Source organism: Drosophila subpulchrella, unplaced genomic scaffold (genome assembly GCF_014743375.2).
Source record: "Drosophila subpulchrella strain 33 F10 #4 breed RU33 unplaced genomic scaffold, RU_Dsub_v1.1 Primary Assembly Seq35, whole genome shotgun sequence".
Classification (NCBI taxonomy): Eukaryota; Metazoa; Arthropoda; class Insecta; order Diptera; family Drosophilidae; genus Drosophila; species Drosophila subpulchrella.
The window spans coordinates 1367636-1387495 of record NW_023665574.1 but is presented as its reverse complement, the minus strand read 5'-3'; positions in this window follow the sequence as shown (position 1 = coordinate 1387495).

The following is a 19860-nucleotide window of genomic DNA, read 5'->3' as shown; positions in this document are numbered from 1 at the left end:
AACATACCGCGTCCAAGTTACCAAACAGGGACGAGTAACCATTACTTTGCGCCCCCGCCCGAAGTAAGAAGGGGGTGTGAAGAATCACATCTTTGACATTAATATTATAACTAATGTAAGAACCCACTGAAGGAAGTAAAATAGATTTTAAGTTTTTGCCTTACGACTTATAAAATATCCGTGTACTTATTTGTAAATAGCTTCCTAAGAAAACAATCAGAACCAAAAAGCCGAATCCTAGGTACGGCAACCCAGCAACGAGGCTACCCAAACGATGAAAATCTAGCCAAGACACAGATCGATCGCAGCAAGAAACTCACCACGATCTAAAAAGGAGGAATTTTGGGAAATAGAGAGACGATCACACTGGAAGAGAGGAACCAATCTCCACGCGACGAAGACACGAGGGCTTCTGCTGAGAAACCGGTAACGACGACGGCGGAGCTCGAGCCGGTAACAAGTGTCTCGCATTTCTACGGGGTAAAAGGACATCGATCTGCACCAACCACGCTGCACAGGAAAACAGCTGCCGGCAACCAAGGATCAAAAGGATTATCACGCGAGCAATTCCATTTAGCAACCTGGCTGAAAATACAGTTTTTAGTTAGTTTTCCCTGCGGCTGCGCGGGCGATGTTGTGCTGGCTAGTTTTCCCTGCGGCTACGCGGGCGATATTGTTTTAGCTAGTTTTCTGTTCTGGCTAGTTTTCCCTGCGGATACGCGGGTGTTGCAGTTCTGGCTAGTTTTTCCATGCGACTACGCGGGCGATGTTGTTTCACCTTGTTTATCCCTGCGGCTACGCGGGCGAGGTTGTTATTAGCTAGCTTTCCCTGCGGCTACGCGGGCGGTATTGGCTTAGCTAGTTTCCCCTGCGGCTACTCGGGCGATGTTGTGCTGGCTAGTTTTCCCTGCGGCTACTCGGGCGATATTGTTATAGCTAGTTTTCCCTGCGGCTACGCGGGCGATATTATTTAAGCTAGTTTTCTGTTCTGGCTAGTTTTCCCTGCGGATACGCGGGGGTTGTAGTTCTGGTTAATTTTCCCTGCAGCTACGCGGGCGATATTGTTTTAGCTAGTTTTCCTTGCGGGTACGCGGGCGATGCTGTGCTGGCTAGTTTTCCCTACGGCTACGTGGGCGATGTTGTTATAGCTGTTTTTCCTCGGGCTACGTGGGCGTTGTAGTTCTGGACAGTTTTCCCTACGGCTACGTTGGCAATATTGTTTTTTTTTTGCTGGTTTTCTGTTCTGGCTAGTTTTTCCTGCGGATACGTGGGCAGTGTTGTTCTGGCTTGTTTTCCCTGCGAATACGCGGGCGGTGTACTTCTGGCTAGTTTTACCTGCGGGAAAATTATACGCGGGTATAATGATCTTATTACCAATGCGCAGGCATTTGGGTACGATTCCTCGCTAGTTTTCCCGAGTTTCCGACCCCAGGAGTGCCTAAAACAAATCCCTTTAACCGATACATCCGCCCTCAATTGTCTCAACAGATTATAAATTTATCTGGGGAAGATCCTGGGTGGACTGAGACGCCTACCCCAGCAAATCGCATCCTTACAATAGATAAAATCAAATTAGTAGGTCAGAATTCAATCCTTCAATTTCACAAATCAAATGTCTTGTTTCAAATATATTTATATAGTCATAATTTTTAATAATGGAATCCCATGAACTGTAGATACTTTTTATATATTGATAATTCATTTTTATTTTAGAAACTTCCCTTTTTAATGTAACAAGCAGTGGCTCCCGTATCTATTTAAATGCTTAACTCCTTTTTAGTTTATCTATCTACTCTTTTTAAGTAAGGCATTCCCCTGTAGAGGTCTGATCTAAAATATGATCTTCATTGATACTATTTCATCTAATTACCTTATTAGCAGGCTGTTTAACTGTTCCTTCTGGTTCCCATTTTTGAGCTTGAGCTTGCTCCCTGGTTTGGTTTTTGCGATAATAGTTTGAACAAGTATTGTTCTGATAATAATTATTATTATATCTGCCTCGATTATTAATTGCCTGTCAATTATTACTAGGTTTATTTTGAATTTGGAGCGAAGGATCAACGTCCATTGGCTCGATAGTTTCTTGTTTTTGATTGTTATTCTGATAATTGATTATCCAAAAGTTGCTATTTTGTGGCCAATTGTTATTTGGAGTATAATTCCAATTATTTCCTGTTCCCTTAGTATTACGAATTTTTCGTATTCAATCTTAAGACATTTCTCTGATTTTTATTTTCGTTTTTAAAACTGTTTGCGCACTTTGCGCGTTCTATTTTGAAATTTGTTGTAGAGTGTAAGGCGGGAGCGGGACCGCAATAAACCTTTCTTCGCCCCGTCTCTCGCCCCTAGTTAAGATAGGCTTAAATAAAAAAAAATCATTGCGCACACTCCCTTTCGTAATCAAATAAATCCCGGACTTCCCTGCAATCACCAGTTTTCGCGTTTTTACTTAACATAAATTAGTATTAAATTTGCATGGTGACCCCGACGTGATTTGCAGTGAAACTGTATTTTTTAGGTGAAACAAGCACACAAACATTGAAGTTGTTGGTGCAATTGCTGCCGATGCTAATTCTTCGTTGCTGCCGCTGGAAAGTTTTGGACGCTGTTAAGCTGCAGTTTTTTTGGGTTTCATCGCCCCTGCTGGACCGTTGTTGTTGTTGTGCTGCTCATCGCCAAGTTCACCCGGTTGGAATATCCAGACGCCGGGAGGACTTATTCCAAAGGGACTACGGACTCTTGTGTTGCCTTGGCTGAATAAGCCCCGAGAACGAGACCTTCGCCGGTTGGAGGAAATCGAAGGCGAAACATACCGCGTCCAAGTTACCAAACAGGGACGAGTAACCATTACTTTGCGCCCCCGCCCGAAGTAAGAAGGGGGTGTGAAGAATCACATCTTTGACATTAATATTATAACTAATGTAAGAACCCACTGAAGGAAGTAAAATAGATTTTAAGTTTTTGCCTTACGACTTATAAAATATCCGTGTACTTATTTGTAAATAGCTTCCTAAGAAAACAATCAGAACCAAAAAGCCGAATCCTAGGTACGGCAACCCAGCAACAAGGCTACCCAAACGATGAAAATCTAGCCAAGACACAGATCGATCGCAGCAAGAAACTCACCACGATCTAAAAAGGAGGAATTTTGGGAAATAGAGAGACGATCACACTGGAAGAGAGGAACCAATCTCCACGCGACGAAGACACGAGGGCTTCTGCTGAGAAACCGGTAACGACGACGGCGGAGCTCGAGCCGGTAACAAGTGTCTCGCATTTCTACGGGGTAAAAGGACATCGATCTGCACCAACCACGCTGCACAGGAAAACAGCTGCCGGCAACCAAGGATCAAAAGGATTATCACGCGAGCAATTCCATTTAGCAACCTGGCTGAAAATACAGGGTGAGAGGAGTGAGGAGCATTAGGAAAACAAGTGCGAGTGGTCAGGAAAATAACAATAAACAGAAATATTGTTCGATTGTAGAAACTGAAAATACCGCAAAATTGTGTGGTAATCTTAGCAAGTTTTTCCCTGCGGACGTTGTAGGTCTGGCTAGTTTTTCCTGCGGCTACGCGGGCGATATTGTATTAGCTAGTTTTCTGTTCTGGCTAGTTTTCTCTGCGGATACGCGGGCGTTGTAGTTCTGGCTAGTTTTTTCCCAGCAACTACGCGGGCGAGGTTGTTGTAGCTAGTTTTTCCCTGCGGCTACGCGGTCGAGGTTGTTTTTAGTTAGTTTTCCCTGCGGCTGCGCGGGCGATGTTGTGCTGGCTAGTTTTCCCTGCGGCTACGCGGGCGATATTGTTTTAGCTAGTTTTCTGTTCTGGCTAGTTTTCCCTGCGGATACGCGGGTGTTGCAGTTCTGGCTAGTTTTTCCATGCGACTACGCGGGCGATGTTGTTTCACCTTGTTTTTCCCTGCGGCTACGCGGGCGAGGTTGTTATTAGCTAGCTTTCCCTGCGGCTACGCGGGCGGTATTGGCTTAGCTAGTTTCCCCTGCGGCTACTCGGGCGATGTTGTGCTGGCTAGTTTTCCCTGCGGCTACTCGGGCGATATTGTTATAGCTAGTTTTCCCTGCGGCTACGCGGGCGATATTATTTAAGCTAGTTTTCTGTTCTGGCTAGTTTTCCCTGCGGATACGCGGGGGTTGTAGTTCTGGTTAATTTCCCTGCAGCTACGCGGGCGATATTGTTTTAGCTACGTGGGCGATGTTGTTATAGCTGTTTTTCCTCGGGCTACGTGGGCGTTGTAGTTCTGGACAGTTTTCCCTACGGCTACGTTGGCAATGTTGTTTTTTTTTGCTGGTTTTCTGTTCTGGCTAGTTTTTCCTGCGGATACGTGGGCAGTGTTGTTCTGGCTTGTTTTCCCTGCGAATACGCGGGCGGTGTACTTCTGGCTAATTTTACCTGCGGGAAAATTATACGCGGGTATAATGATCTTATTACCAATGCGCAGGCATTTGGGTACGATTCCTCGCTAGTTTTCCCGAGTTTCCGACCCCAGGAGTGCCTAAAACAAATCCCTTTAACCGATACATCCGCCCTCAATTGTCTCAACAGATTATAAATTTATCTGGGGAAGATCCTGGGTGGACTGAGACGCCGACCCCAGCAAATCGCATCCTTACAATAGATAAAATCAAATTAGTAGGTCAGAATTCAATCCTTCAATTTCACAAATCAAATGTCTTGTTTCAAATATATTTATATAGTCATAATTTTTAATAATGGAATCCCATGAACTGTAGATACTTTTTATATATTGATAATTCATTTTTATTTTAGAAACTTCCCTTTTTAATGTAACAAGCAGTGGCTCCCGTATCTATTTAAATGCTTAACTCCTTTTTAGTTTATCTATCTACTCTTTTTAAGTAAGGCATTCCCCTGTAGAGGTCTGATCTAAAATATGATCTTCATTGATACTATTTCATCTAATTACCTTATTAGCAGGCTGTTTAACTGTTCCTTCTGGTTCCCATTTTTGAGCTTGAGCTTGCTCCCTGGTTTGGTTTTTGCGATAATAGTTTGAACAAGTATTGTTCTGATAATAATTATTATTATATCTGCCTCGATTATTATTTGCCTGTCAATTATTACTAGGTTTATTTTGAATTTGGAGCGAAGGATCAACGTCCATTGGCTCGATAGTTTCTTGTTTTTGATTGTTATTCTGATAATTGATTATCCAAAAGTTGCTATTTTGTGGCCAATTGTTATTTGGAGTATAATTCCAATTATTTCCTGTTCCCTTAGTATTACGAATTTTTTGGATTCAATCTTAAGATATTTCCCTGATTTTTATTTTCGTTTTTAAAACTGTTTGCGCACTTTGCGCGTTCTATTTTGAAATTTGTTGTAGAGTGTAAGGCGGGAGCGGGACCGCAATAAACCTTTCTTCGCCCCGTCTCTCGCCCCTAGTTAAGATAGGCTTAAATAAAACGTAAATTGAAATTAAAGTTCAGGTGTTGTATGAGAATCATTGCGCACACTCCCTTTCGTAATCAAATAAATCCCGGACTTCCCTGCAATCACCAGTTTTCGCGTTTTTACTTAACATAAATTAGTATTAAATTTGCATGGTGACCCCGACGTGATTTGCAGTGAAACTGTATTTTTTAGGTGAAACAAGCACACAAACATTAAAGTTGTTGGTGCAATTGCTGCCGATGCTAATTCTTCGTTGCTGCCGCTGGAAAGTTTTGGACGCTGTTAAGCTGCAGTTTTTTTGGGTTTCATCGCCCCTGCTGGACCGTTGTTGTTGTTGTGCTGCTCATCGCCAAGTTCACCGCTCGCTATCCCCTACACCCCAGATGGAAAACATACGGATTCAAACAGGGAAGTTGCCGACGAATGTGAATCGTCACCATAGGTAGAGAATGCTGAATGTTGAAAGTTAATCTATGGTGTGTCGTAAATTGTGTTTTGGCCCTCCTTCAACTTTTTGCATTCGTGGGAAAAAATTCGGTAGATAGCGAGCATTCTAACCAAGAAATAAATAAAACTTGCATGCACTAACGATTATACTTCTAATAGATATGTCGAGAAATTTAATAATTAGGGTATTCAATTGCGTTGCAAAAGTGTAAACTTTGTAAGTTTTCCAGACGAGAATTGTGAACGCACTTTATTTTAACATATCGTTGCAGGAAATTGACGTACAAAAAAAAGCCAACTTTTTTTTTGTATTGCTTAAATTATTTCTAAAAAATGGTGAGCTGAAAATGAGAAGAAGGCTATGAAATTTTCTGTCATTAAAAATAAATCGCTTTTACTTGTGAAAAATATGTGTATATGTCTGCATATCACAACCCAAAATGCCACGTAAAAGTGTAAAGGATGTAATGCTGGAATGGATCATAAACAATGCTGTGCTTGATATTGAAATTGTTATTCAATAAGTTTGTTTTTTCTTTCACTGTCATTACCATGGATTTAAACCCAACTTTTCAGTATATTTTTAGTATTTTAGATAAAATTCCTACCCATTATTAACCCCCTATTTCTACACAAGTACAACAGATTTGTATACATAGGCTTGAGTGTTGTAGGCCTTGAAAACTATTTTGTATGGAAATTGTTGGAACTGCTAACACTTTTACACTTTTCAAACGTATGCAACGCAATTGAATACCCTAAATATGTCGAATTACGTACGGGTTCCATTAGAGCGGAGTGCGATTCGGTCTGAACACACGGCGACAGCGCAACAACGCTGACGCCTCGCTATAACGGTCCCTCTCAATAAGGACATGACAAAATCCACGAAGCCTGCAACGTAGCTGTGTGTCGTGCTACACTTTTTGTAGCGCCGCACAGGCAACAGTTCTAACGGTACCTTGCAAGGCGAGCAGAGAGAAACAATGATATTGCAAAAATTCAGGACATAAGATGACACAAGAGAGGACACAAGAAACTAGTATTCCTTATACACTGAGATATACCAATCGCCGACACGGCCATACTGACTCTAACACGACCTCGTGTATAAAAGACCATATTTTTAGTTTCTCTTTTGCTTTCTTTTTATTTCTATTTTTTTAACAACCTTTTATTTTTACAACTTAAATAAATATTTCCACAACGAAATTCAATTTTTATTTCTTAATTTATGTATACTCATTAATGACCAATTTCACAAAATAGTATCAGACCTCCTCAAGACATACCTTAACATAAACTTTATCATTCTGTTTGGTTTCATTAACAAATCAGGTCTTCAAGAATTATGTTTCAATCTCACAAAAACTAACTTATTTTTAAACCAATTCTTTTACTCAGTTCATCCATTCTCATATCTAATGCACCACACGCCATGATCAAAACAAACATTAGTTTGTTCTGCACTTGTGCTTACATTAATATTACGAATCTCTTTATCGTCCACTTAGGCCACGATACTGTCTCATTTCATCATTTCATTACTTTTTCTTACCACAGAGGCTTTCTTATTCTTTTTTTAAAATTTCATTTCTGTACTCTGCCATTTCCTTTTGGCCAGCAGTACTACATCTTTTTGGCACTTCACTTTCTTCAGCAACTTCAACATTCTAAATATTTTCATTTTCGGTCTCAAAATTATTAAATTCATCACACACATTAAGCTCCTCGGGAACATCTCCATGGTAAAATTCTTAAATCTTCGTGAGCATACTTTTAAGTTCGTTTACTAGTTAATGCCTTTAAAATGTACCTGTCACCCTCTAGTACCTGTGTTATTTCAAAAGGCCCCTTGAATTTTTGACTCACCTTGGTTTGATGCCTTTCCTCGTTTTTAAGTAGTACAAAATCTCCAACATTGTGTCTACGTACTTTCGCCTTACTTTTATCAAACCGTTCTTTATCATACACTGCAGTAACTAAAACATTTTTTTCAGCTTGTGCTCTAACGTTCGGTAGATCTCATTATTTTCTATGTTACTAGGTGGAAGTAATCCTAATGGCCGAGCTACTTTTCCCAATAACATTTCCACAGGACTTGCCTTCGTCACACGATTAGTTGTACAATTAATTGCTAGCTGCACCTCTCCTAGCACATCCTGCCAGGACTGTGTTCCAGTTTCATCCGCCGTTAACATATTAACCATTAGCTCTACTAGCACCGGTGGCAATCAAGTGCAGGTTTATTTTGTGATCTGAACAAAATTCACTAAGCTTTGCTCCAGTAACACATCTTCCCTGGTCAGCTATTATTCGGTTTGGTACTCCAAACAACGAAACAGCGGACTTGACAGCCTTTATGCAACTCTCACTGTCCAATTTAAGGGTATGACTAAGATAGACATATTTGGTAAACGCGTCAACTTGAACAATATTATACTCCTTCTGGTCATTCTTGCCGCTTAATTTCCCTGTTATGTCGATGTGGATTGTGTGCCAAGGAATATTTACTTTTGAGATTGGATGCAGTTCAGCCAGAGTTTTTCCTGAGGTTGATTTAGACATTTTGCAAGTGATGCAGTTGTCAACAAATTTTTTGACGCATTTTGACATATTGTCAAACCAGTAAAAATCGTAAACTTTATCCAGTGTTTTTTCGAAACCTAAATGCATTATCGACTCATGAACTTGGTTTATAACGGACCATCTGAAAGCACGGGGCACCACCGGTAAACAGCGGGTTCTGCCATTTCTCTGTATTTTTCGGTGAAGAACCTATGCCCTTAGTTCATATGTTTTCGCAATATCTTCATCAAGAGAAAAATCTTTTAATTTAGCCACGATTTCGGCTATGTCTGGGTCTCGACGCTTTTCAGCAATGAGCCGATTACTTGAAATTTCGGCCAAGTTAACTCTCTTCTCCTCAATTACCTTTGGAACAAAAGTAGTCCCTGGTGAGATAGGATTTCTAGACAAAAAGTCAACATGTGCCATTCTTTTCCCTTAAAGCCCACCAACGCTGTGCTCTAGGAGTCAGATCTTGTTTATTTCTTGACGCCTTCAATGAGTTACAGTCGGTATAAACAGTAAAGTTCCTGCCCAACAAGTAATGTCGAAAATGCTTAATTGAGTTTACAGCCGCTAAAGTTTCCAACTCATACAAGTGATATCTTGACTCTGCAGATGAAGTAGTTTTGCAATAATATTCTATTACCTGTGGTTTGTTATTAATTTTGTGTAATAAAATTTCACCGTAACCATTGCCACTTGCATCTGTATGTAATTCAATTGGATAAATTGGATCAAAAATTACAAGGACTGGTAAGTATAGAAATAACTTGTTTCCGTATATGTTCATGTTCTGCTTTTCAAATAAATTTATTTTTGTCTGAAGTTAAGAAATGTAACGGTTTCATCAACTGTGAAAAGCCCTTTATAAACTGCCGGAAATACGATGCTAATCCAATAAATTGTCTAAGTGCTGTTACAGACTGTGGAGGCGGAAGGGCAGTTAACGCTACAATTTTCTGAGGGTTGGAAAGAATTTCACCAGCACTAACACTGTAGCCTAAATATTGAACCGATGTTTTCAGGAAAGAACACTTTGTAATGTTGAATGAAAACCCAGCCTTTGTCAGAACATTTAAAACAATCTCTAATCTTTCAAACGAGTCGCATTGTGTTGTGGCAGCTATCATGATATCATCCATATAGACGATAACATAAGAATTTGCCCCTAGCGCCTGCATTACTAAGCGTTGAAAAACAGAAGGCGCGTTTTCAAGCCCGAATGGCATATACAGAAACTCATACTGGCCATTTGGCGTCACAAACGCTGTGTTATCAATAAAATCCGCATGCAAAGGAACTTGGTAGTATCCACTGGCCATATCTAAACATGTAAAATAATTAGCTCCTCGAAGTCTGTCTATTTGATCCTGTATGAGTGGCAGCGGGTATTTATCAGGGACTGTTCGAATTTAGCAGAGTCTATCCGAACTATTTTTCTTCTTTACCAACAATATAGGGCTTGCATAAGGTGAACAGCTTGGTCTTATTATATTACACCTCAAAAGCTCCTTAATTTTCTCTCGAACTAAATCTCGCTCGCATGGACTTAATCGGTATAGCCTTCTTTGAACTGTTTTTCTTGGATCAATCAATTTAATTTTCATTTCGCCAACTTTAACCTTAGTACATGGAATGCCTTTTATAAAACAATCTGAGTACTTTGCTAACAATAAATTAAGTTTTATTTTATTTTCTTCGTCAGGTTCGGTATCAATATCGGCTTTGGCTCTTGAAATTGTAAATTTGTTGGATGAAATGACAATATCAAAACCCTGCTTAAGTATTTCACGCTCAATGACGATATCGTTTTGCATGTGATCATCGCCTATTACATGAAACAAAATCTCAATAAAATTGTCATTAATCTTAACGTTACTTAAAACTTGTACGGTACTACATATTCCATTACTGCCTATGGGTTTTAACATAACAATATTCTTTAATCTTTTATCAGAAAACTTAGCACTTAGCTTTTCTTTCATCGGTGAGCATTCCGCTCCGGAATCAAAGGTGTCTTCAAAAATGTGTCCTCTGTGGTTCATGCTTCCTATAGGTACTGCAACGCTGCACTGCTCCACATGTTTTTCCCGGTTGAATGTCTTGTTCCTATCAGTTTCCTTCCATTAAGTAGATATGTTTGATTTTTCACGTCGATGTTCATCGTGTCTGACATGTCGCTCTTTGTCATTCGCAAGGTGATGTTGTTGTTTCTTGAGTCTGTACTCAAACATTTTGTGGCCTAATTTTCCACAAAAATGACACTCGATCGAAGATTGCTTTTGTCGTTTTGGATAAACTTCAGATTGATGCTCCACAAAGCCACTTTTCCTTTTATTAAATGTGAAATGCAATGTGAAAAAGAAAATCAATGTAACGGAGAGACGGCGTTTTCGATTTGGTGTGGGAGGTCCCAGTCTGTACGGATGGGTATAAAGATCTTGTATCTTCTTTCGAAGTTGACTATGGGTGGGACGTAGTCTGTATTACATGGTAAGGGTGAATATTTTGATAGGATGTTGGAGTGACCCGTAGAGCCTGTTGTCCACGCCGCTGCTTCGCGGAGCCTCAGCGCTGTTGCAGATGCCCAGCTTTTGGCAAGTAGATCCAGGGGTTGGAGATCGAGAATTGTGTTTCGTGCTTCAGTGGCGGTAGTCCGAAGCACCGCACTGATGCAGAGCTCTGCTCTTCCTTGGATCTTGTGAAGGATCCGGAGGTTGCAATTCTTATCTAGAGAAGGCCACCAAACGATGTTTCCGTAGAGGAGAATGGGCCTGACTATTGCAGTGTATAGCCAGTGAACTATCATGGGGGAGAAACCCCACTTCCTCCCTATGGCTTTTTTACAAGCGAAGAGGGCTATGGCCGCTTTGCGTGAGCGATCTAGGATGTTATATGTCCAGGGGAGCTTTTTGTCAAGGATGACACCTAGGTACTTTGCTTGGTTGCTAAAGGTTAGGCGCGTTTGTTGTAGTTTTGGGGGAATTAGAATTGGTACATTATACTTCCTTGTAAAGAGAACTAGTTTGGTCTTTTCTGGGTTAACTCCCAGTCCACAGCCAGCCGTCCACCAGGAGAGGGTGGATAAGGCTGTCTCCATTAGAATGCAAAGGGTTTGCGGGAATTTGCCCTGCAGTAGGATAACCACGTCGTCCGCGTAGGCCACCACTTTAGTGCCCGCCTCTTCTGGCATGGTTAGCATGGTGTGTATGAGTCCCACTATGGGCCGCTCAATGCCCAGTTCACTCAGAGCACCAGTAATCGCCGTTGGGGTGACGTTGGTAAAGGCGCCTTCTATGTCTAGAAACGCTGCAAGAGAGTATTCCTTATTGCGGAAACCTCTCTCTATACTGTACACTAGAGAGTGGAGGGCGGTATCTGTTGATCTACCCTTACGGTACGCATGCTGTGCGTCAGAGAGTAGGCTATGGTCGATGGTTAGTCTGATATGGGTGTCAATTAGCCCTTCCAGGGTCTTCAACAAGAAGGAAGAGAGACTAATCGGGCGGAAGTCCTTTGGGTTGGTGTGGGAGGGCTTGCCGGCGTTCGGTATAAAAATTACCTAAACGTCCAGCCACCTTGTTGGAATATGGTTTAGAGCAAGGTAGCCGTGAAAGATGGCTGTCAGCCAGGGTAGGGACATATCTAGTGTCCGTTGTAGCTGGGCCGGGAAGAACCCATCTGTGCAGGGTGATTTGAAGGGCTTAAAAGAGTTGACAGCCCACTGAATGCGGCCAGGGTTCGAAATACTGTCAACACCCTGGTCGTCTAAGTTCTCCTCTATGTAGAGGTCCTCCACTGCATGGGTGTTCTTAGGGAAGTGGGTGTCTAACAGTAGTTCAGGGGTTTCCTGACTGTTTTCCGTCCAGCTATCAGCATTGGTTTTAAGATAGCCAATGGTTGCTGCCTCCGCGGTAGATTCTATGCTACTGCAGAAATTAGCCCAAGCTCTTCGTTTTGATATTCTAATTTATTTTTGTATAGGCTTAGTTTTGTATGGTAAAAGTTCCAGGAAGATTCGCTGTTGTTGTATTTAGCTTTATTGAAGTAAGTTCTACACTCTCTTTTAAGGTTCGCCAGGGTTGCGTTCCACCAAGGGGGTTTGTGCTTTGCTTTGACTGTTCTGCTGGGGCAAGCCCTTTTTAAGGCCTCACCGCAGATATCAGTAAAAATGTTAACTAGGTTATCTAATTCTTGACGGTTACGTATGTGTGTCGGTGGAGCGTGTAGGTTGGTTAATCTTAGATTAGTGATGTTCTCGGCGGGAGGACAGTCTAGAGTTATTGTAAATTCTATGTATCGGTGGTCTGAGAATGAGTGCTCGATCCCCACCTTCCACGCTTCTAGCTGGTTAAGTAGGGGATCAGACATTAGTGTAATGTCTAAGACTTTCCTCCTATTTCTAGTGATGAAAGTTGGGTCATTAGCTTTGTTGCATATGAATATATTTGATTGAAGGAGATAGTCGTAGAGTAACTCACCCCCGTATGACTTATTGTGTAGTGGTGTTTGGTAGTGGCCCTTCGTAGTCGTGAGCCAGATAGAATGATGCTATGGTGTGATGAGTGTGTTCGTTTAGCTCCAGTCTGACCGTGGTGAGGTCGGCTTCGCTAAACTGTGGAATAAGAAATGTGTTAACGTGTGTCTTTGTAAGAATGCAGGTTCTGGTTTTACCCTTATCCTTGGTGTAAAATAGCTTGTATAGGGTTGACAAGCCACAGATGTTGTTACCAACAATCCATGGCTCTTGAATGAGGACTACGTCTATGTTGCCTGTTGCCAGGCGGGTGAGGAGGGCAGCGGATGCTGCCAAACCAAAAAACCAAAACTTCCTAAAGTTGCTGAATACTGTGCAAACAACATCGGCTACAGCCTTGCAAAATAATTCGGTGACATTGCCTATGTTTAATACTGATGTGCCTGGGGCCGATGCCGCAGCGTGTTGTAAAACCGTGGATATGATCATATTCGAGCATCCACTGGAAGGCGCTTAGCAAATCGCTGCTTGGAAACTCTTCGCAATGGCTTTCCCAAATTTGCTTCGCTGGAATGTCATGGCTGTAACTCAAGGATTTTGTTTGTGCCTAACCGAAGTAGACACTTCTGGGTCACACCGCGGGACAAGGGGGTAATGAGCACATATCGCTGGCACGGGGACGCTTTGCTGGCAGGACGATCGCGTCGCGGCAATGGTAACGATGGTTATTGTGATGCCGGACAACAGGCGATGCTGAACTACGCTGAGGTTGAGCTAACGTGCTTAGCTGCTTGTTGATATAGTGTATTACGAGCCCTATTCCCAGAGGTAGGAAGTAGAACCGTGGAGTTATGAGGCGTGTTGATAACTGATTTATTCTTCATTTGATTCATTATTATATACTACTTGGAACACGGAAGTTTAGTGTAATGATTAGTGAAGTAAACTATATTCTAAAGTAGGTCAAGGACTTATGATTGTGGTAGCAGTTTGCGTAGTTGGCTCGGCTGACACTGCAACATGTGCTGACTGCATTGGCGAGTCAGTGTGCCGTTGAGTCGGTGAGACGGTGAGTTAGTGAGACATATAATATGCTGATCAGCAATTCTCATCTGCGGTGAGTGCTGCTGAGCGCCTGGTACTGTTCCCAACTTGGCTACTGCTCGATTTGTTGGGTGTGGTCATGTTGAGTACCTTTGGGTACGATCAGATTTGTTTTTACGGCTATGAAGGCATCGAGCCACCGTCTGCCGTAATGCTCTACATTCTCAACGATCGGCCGAGTGCAAACGAGTTCTTGCCAGTATATGGCAGCAGGCTGGTGACGTCACTGCTAACAAAGTGGAAGGGAATGAGCCATGAGGAAATAGCTCTTTCTTTAGTGTTGGCCCACACGTCCCAAATCGATCCCAGGCTGCAAAGTTCCGTTTTCACTACAAACATAAAAACTAGGAACGAACTGCAGAAACTATTAAAGGCGTTTGCGTTCAGCAAAGTGAGCGAGGAGGTTTAAGGCGCTGGCGCAAATTATTGCGGCAAGATGGGACGTAAAGCGTTTGAATGCCGCAAGAAGAAGGAAGAAGAGAGAAACGACGCAAAACCAATGCATCATACTGGCAAACCTTTGACTGGACGAGAGAGGTCACGAGTTACTTGCTTCAAGTGTGGCAATCCTGGTCACATTGCATCTGCATGTACGAAGGGAACGACTTCGACGCACGACTACAACAACGAGAAGCGAGTCGACATGTGTGCAGTGTTGGAGCCAACTGGTATTATGAAGCAAATGGGTAAGAGTTTTATCTTCTTCTTCGATTCGGGTGCCAAATGCTCTTTTGTCAAGGAAAAACTCTGCAACAAGCTGGCTGAATAAAAGGATTTATAATACGGTAGTTCTAAGAGGAATAGGTCATAACATTGTTAAAAGTAACTTACAAATATTGTCAACTGTAAATATTTCCGAATTTAATGTATAAGTCCTTTTTCATGTAGTAATGGATAATTACCTTAGGTACGATATTATATTTGGTTGAGAAATATTGCAGCTAGGTTTTGGTGTCATGATAGATGCAAACAAATTCACAATGTATATGAATCAAATTATCAATGTAGTGAGTAATGAAACTTCGATAAGCATCTTAGAAAATCTAGTTAACGATATTGTGGAACTAGCTGATAATGATAAGTTAATGTTAAAAATATTTTAAATGAATTCTCAGATAGTTTCATAACTGGCATGCCACACAGGTGTATAACTACAGGAGAATTAGAAATTCGTCTAATTGATGAACATAAGACTGTAGAAAGACGTCCGTATAGATTAAGTGCAGAAGAAAAACTAATAGTTAGGGACAAAATTCAAAAAATGATTGAAAGCAATGTCATCTGCCCAAGTAGCTCTCCATTCGCTAAACCTATGCTTTTAGTTAAATAGAAAGATGACAGTGATAGACAGTGCAATGATTTTCGCGAATTGAATGCGAACACGGAGTCTGATAAGTATCCATTGCCATTAATATCAGATCAGATAGATAGATTACGTGGTAGTAAATACTTTAGCAGTTTGGACATGGCCAGCGGATTTTATCAGATACCGATTCACACTGATTCCATCGAGAAAACAGCTTTCGTGACTCCAGAAGGCCAATACGAGTTCCTTGCTATGCCATTCGCAAACTCCAAAGAAGAAGCTTTTACAAGATTGAAAGTAGTGCTAAAAGCCTTGTCAGATGCCGGATTTTCATTCAATATAAAGAAGTGCACATTCTTCAAGACAGGAATAGAGTATCTCTGGATTATATATTCCGATCGAATTGCATACAGACGCCAGCGCGGATGGTTACGGCGCAATGCTCCTTCACAGAATTGACGGCAAATGTAGGGTGATCGAATATTTCAGCAAGTGTACATCGGCTTCAGAATCAAAATATCATTCATATGAACTAAAGACTGTAGCCGTGTATATTGCTGTAAAACATTTTCGACATTATCTGCATCGTTGAAAGTTCGTCATCCATACTGGCAATTCCTTAAAAGCGGGTCGCACCAAGCCAGAGCTAATACCACGTGTGCACCGATGGTGGGCGTTCTTGCAGGCATTCGATAGAATATAGAAAGGGAACTCAAATGGCACATGTAGACTGCCTATCACGAAATCCTATTCCATAGGCCTCGAAAACGATAAACAAAGTAGTTGAGGTTCGCGTTGACTTGGCAGTGATAACGGATAATTGGCTAATCGCTGAACAGCAGAGGGACTTAGGTATAGTTGATATCATGAATCAAATAAATGGAGGTGAGATGCACGTTGACAGAGCTAAAACTTATGAAATTAGAGCCGGAATGTTGTATCGCAAAATTCAGAGAAGTGGTAAGACTCATTGCTTACTAGTGATTCCGAGAGCCTTTGGGTGGTCGGTCATTAATCATGTGCACGAGGCTATAATGCATCTTGGATGGCAGAAGACTTTAAACAAGGTCTATGAACAATATTGGTTTAAAAGTATGTTGAAGTATGGCAGAAAGTTTGTGGAAAACTGTATAACCAGTAAGCTCTCCAAACTCTCAGCAGGCAAGGTACAAATGAAACTGCACCCCATTCCCAAGGTAGAAATTCCCTGGCATACCGTACATATTGATATTAGTGGAAGTCTGAGCGGCAAAAATGACTTGAAGGAATATATTATAGTACAAATAGACGCATTTACAAAGTATGTTTACTTATATTACACCCTGAATTTGGATTCTGAAAATTGTATCAACGCAGTAAAGGCAGGTATATCACTTTTTGGGGTTCCTAGTCGTATCATTGCAGATCAAGGTAGGAGCTTTGCTAGTGTTCGATTCCGTGACTTATGTTCATCAAATAAAATTTAATTACATATAATTGCAAAAGGGGCAAGCAGGGCAAACGGCCAAGTGGAGCGCGTGATGAACACGTTGAAAGGAATGTTGACAGCAGTTGAGACAAGCGAACGCTCTTGGCAGGATGCGTTGATGGACATCCAATTAGCTATGAATTGTACTAGTAATGATTTAAGCAAACGAGTAAATTCGAATTTGTTTCAGATTAGCAAGATGTGATGCCAAGCCATGCACACGAGGACGTGTGATAGTCAGATAGCCGTGTCGAGAAATTTAATAATATTAATATTTAATGTAAGACAAAATTAATGTAACGGAGAGAAACCTGTCAATAGAAATAAAGAATTGAGAGAAGAAGTCTGACCTTCTAAGACCGTTTAAGGGTTTCAAGAGCGTGGCTAGGTGGGAACTCACCTTAGCCGAGTGTGGCGCAATTGTTGTTGCAACAAGGAGAGTGAAATTAAAGGGAGTAGAGAATAAATTAAAAGAATGACAAGTGACTACAGAATGACAAGGAACCGATATAGTGGTCCAAAGTTAAAAAGTATTGAAGAGTCATTCTTTCGAGAACCTTCGAACGGGCAACACGAACAATTGCGACTCGCTGCGCATCTTAGTAAGAGACAAACCAAGTTATAGTAAAATCATGACGGACAAAGCAACTCGCGAGGCCTTTAAGAGACCCCTATCTCCGACAGATACATACATCCATACAAACATATTTCGAACTATACATACATCGCTACATGAATCACTTTGGACCTAAATCAAATAAATATTTGTCGGCGATCTTGTTTTTGAAAATTAAAATTCCCATATTTCTCGTCGTAGTGAGCACCAATTTGAGTTTAGCAAAGAATTAAAGTGGTAAAAGCTTAAAATTGTGAAAAGTTCTGATTACAGAATTAAATTCCCGCCAAATTTTCTGCCGCACATTTTTCTCAAGTTTCCTTCGCTTTTCGGCATTTCCCGCGCTTCTAAGCGTCAGGCTTATTTATTCGTTGCCCTTAGTTACCGTACACGCAAACCCGTCCCTTTCAGTTCTCTTTCGTCGTTTTCGTTTTCGATCGCTGGAGCGGTGCAAGCGCTGCCGCTGCCTAAACGCTCGGTCGTTTTTGTTGGTGCTTGAGCTTGTCGTACGGTTCGCTTGTCGTACGGATTGAACTATTAAGATAATAGGATCCTTTAATTTATTTAACTCATTAAAAATAACTCCCCTACAAAGCTATCGTTCGGCTTATTCCTCTCGTTGGTTACAATTTTTATATATATAAAAAAGTATTTAATAATTTTAAAAACTATAAAAAAATAATCGAAGAGTTGAAAACTATCGAGATGGATATATGAAGAGTAAGAGCGAACGTAAAGATATTTAAATGAGGGTCGATTCTCGTTAAATACGGTTGAGTTAGAATGTCGATTAGAAATCCTAAATAAGCACATCAAATCGAAGCGAAAGATGGAGATGCTGTGTACCGCGAAGAGTTAGAAGATACTGTCATAATAGCAAAATCGTTGCTAAATTTCATAATTGCAGAAGAATAATTGCAGAATTTGATTAGCCTTTTCAAAAAGCTTGTTGACAAATATGACACGCTGCACGATATCGATTCTCTTTTGTCCATTGGGGGTGACAAACGTATCACAAATGCCACCCTAATCCATTTAGTAATGGGCAAAGTCGATGGAGGAACTAGAAGAAAGTGGGAAGAACAGCTGGACTAACAGCTTCCTTTTTTGGAGCGAGCGTGACTCGTGGCGTGCTAGCCAAAAATTGTTCAGCAGAGCCAGGCTTATCCTAAGAAGAATGGAAACAGGAGTTTTTCGTTTGTCGCTGCCATGGGCGATCCTGAAGTATGTGTGTTTTGCAACTCAGCAGAACATCAAGTAGGAAATTGCACTGCTTTTGCCGCCCTAACAGTTCAGCAGAGATTCGATTTCGCAAAGAGGGCGCCCTTGTGCATTAATTGCCTTCGAAAGGGCCACACGGTAAAAAAAAAGCAAGTCGGAAAGATGCAGGGTGTGTAAGTCTTCATACCCCACATTGCTTTACATTTCCTCTTTCTCAGCCCACGCTCTCCTTCCACTTCGCATGTTTTGCATGTGACTGCATCGGATAGAGTTTTTCTTGCCACAGCCATCGTGAGCATGCAAACAAAAAGTGACGAGTTAGTTTTGGCTCGAGCGTTGCTCGATTCGGGTTCACAAGTAAATTTTGTTACCAGTGAGCTCGCTCAGAATCTTAAGATTAAGAGAGAGGACGTGTGTCTGAGCTTGCGGGGCATTGGTGGAACTAACGCTCATGCAACCAAGAAAATACACACGATAGTCAAGACGCGAGTGGGTAGCTGTCAAATGTCGTCCGAATTTTACATTTTAAAAATTTTTTCTGAAGGGTGCCTGAAAATATTCAACTGGCAGATCCATTCTTCTTCAAGCCCCAGAAAATGGATATGCTTGTAGGCGCAGACTCGTTCTTTGAACTGTTGTCAGTCAGCCAAATAAAGCAAGGGCCTGAGTTTCCCATTTAAAAAAAACAGTTATCGGCTGAATAGTGTCCGGGAGGTGTGGCTCAGAACAGAAAATATAAGAGATAAAGAAAAATTGGTACATCTCAGCTGCCAGGAGGAAGTGTTGGAGTCAATCGACACAACCCTGCAGAATTTCTGGTCTGTGGAGGACTTGCCGCCCAAGGCCAAGGTCCATAAGCCTGAGCAGCAGCTTTGTGAGCAACACTTTGAGAAAAATACTCAAAGATTGTCGTCCGGGAGATTTTCGGTTCGTCTGCCGTTTAAATCTGACCCAAACACTCTTGGTTTTTCATATGAAGATGCGTAACGTAGATTTTGTCGCTTGAAAGGACATTGTCCAAGGATCCTTCATTAAAAAAAATGTAGCTAGAATTCATGGAAGAATTTGTAGCCATGGGCCACATGTCTTTCACTGATAATAAAATTCCAGACAGTCCGCACTATTTCATTTCGCACCAGTGAGTGCTGTGACCTAAAAGCACCTCAACAAAGTTGATAGTGGTATTCGACGCCTCGAGCCGTACATCGACGCAGGTCACAT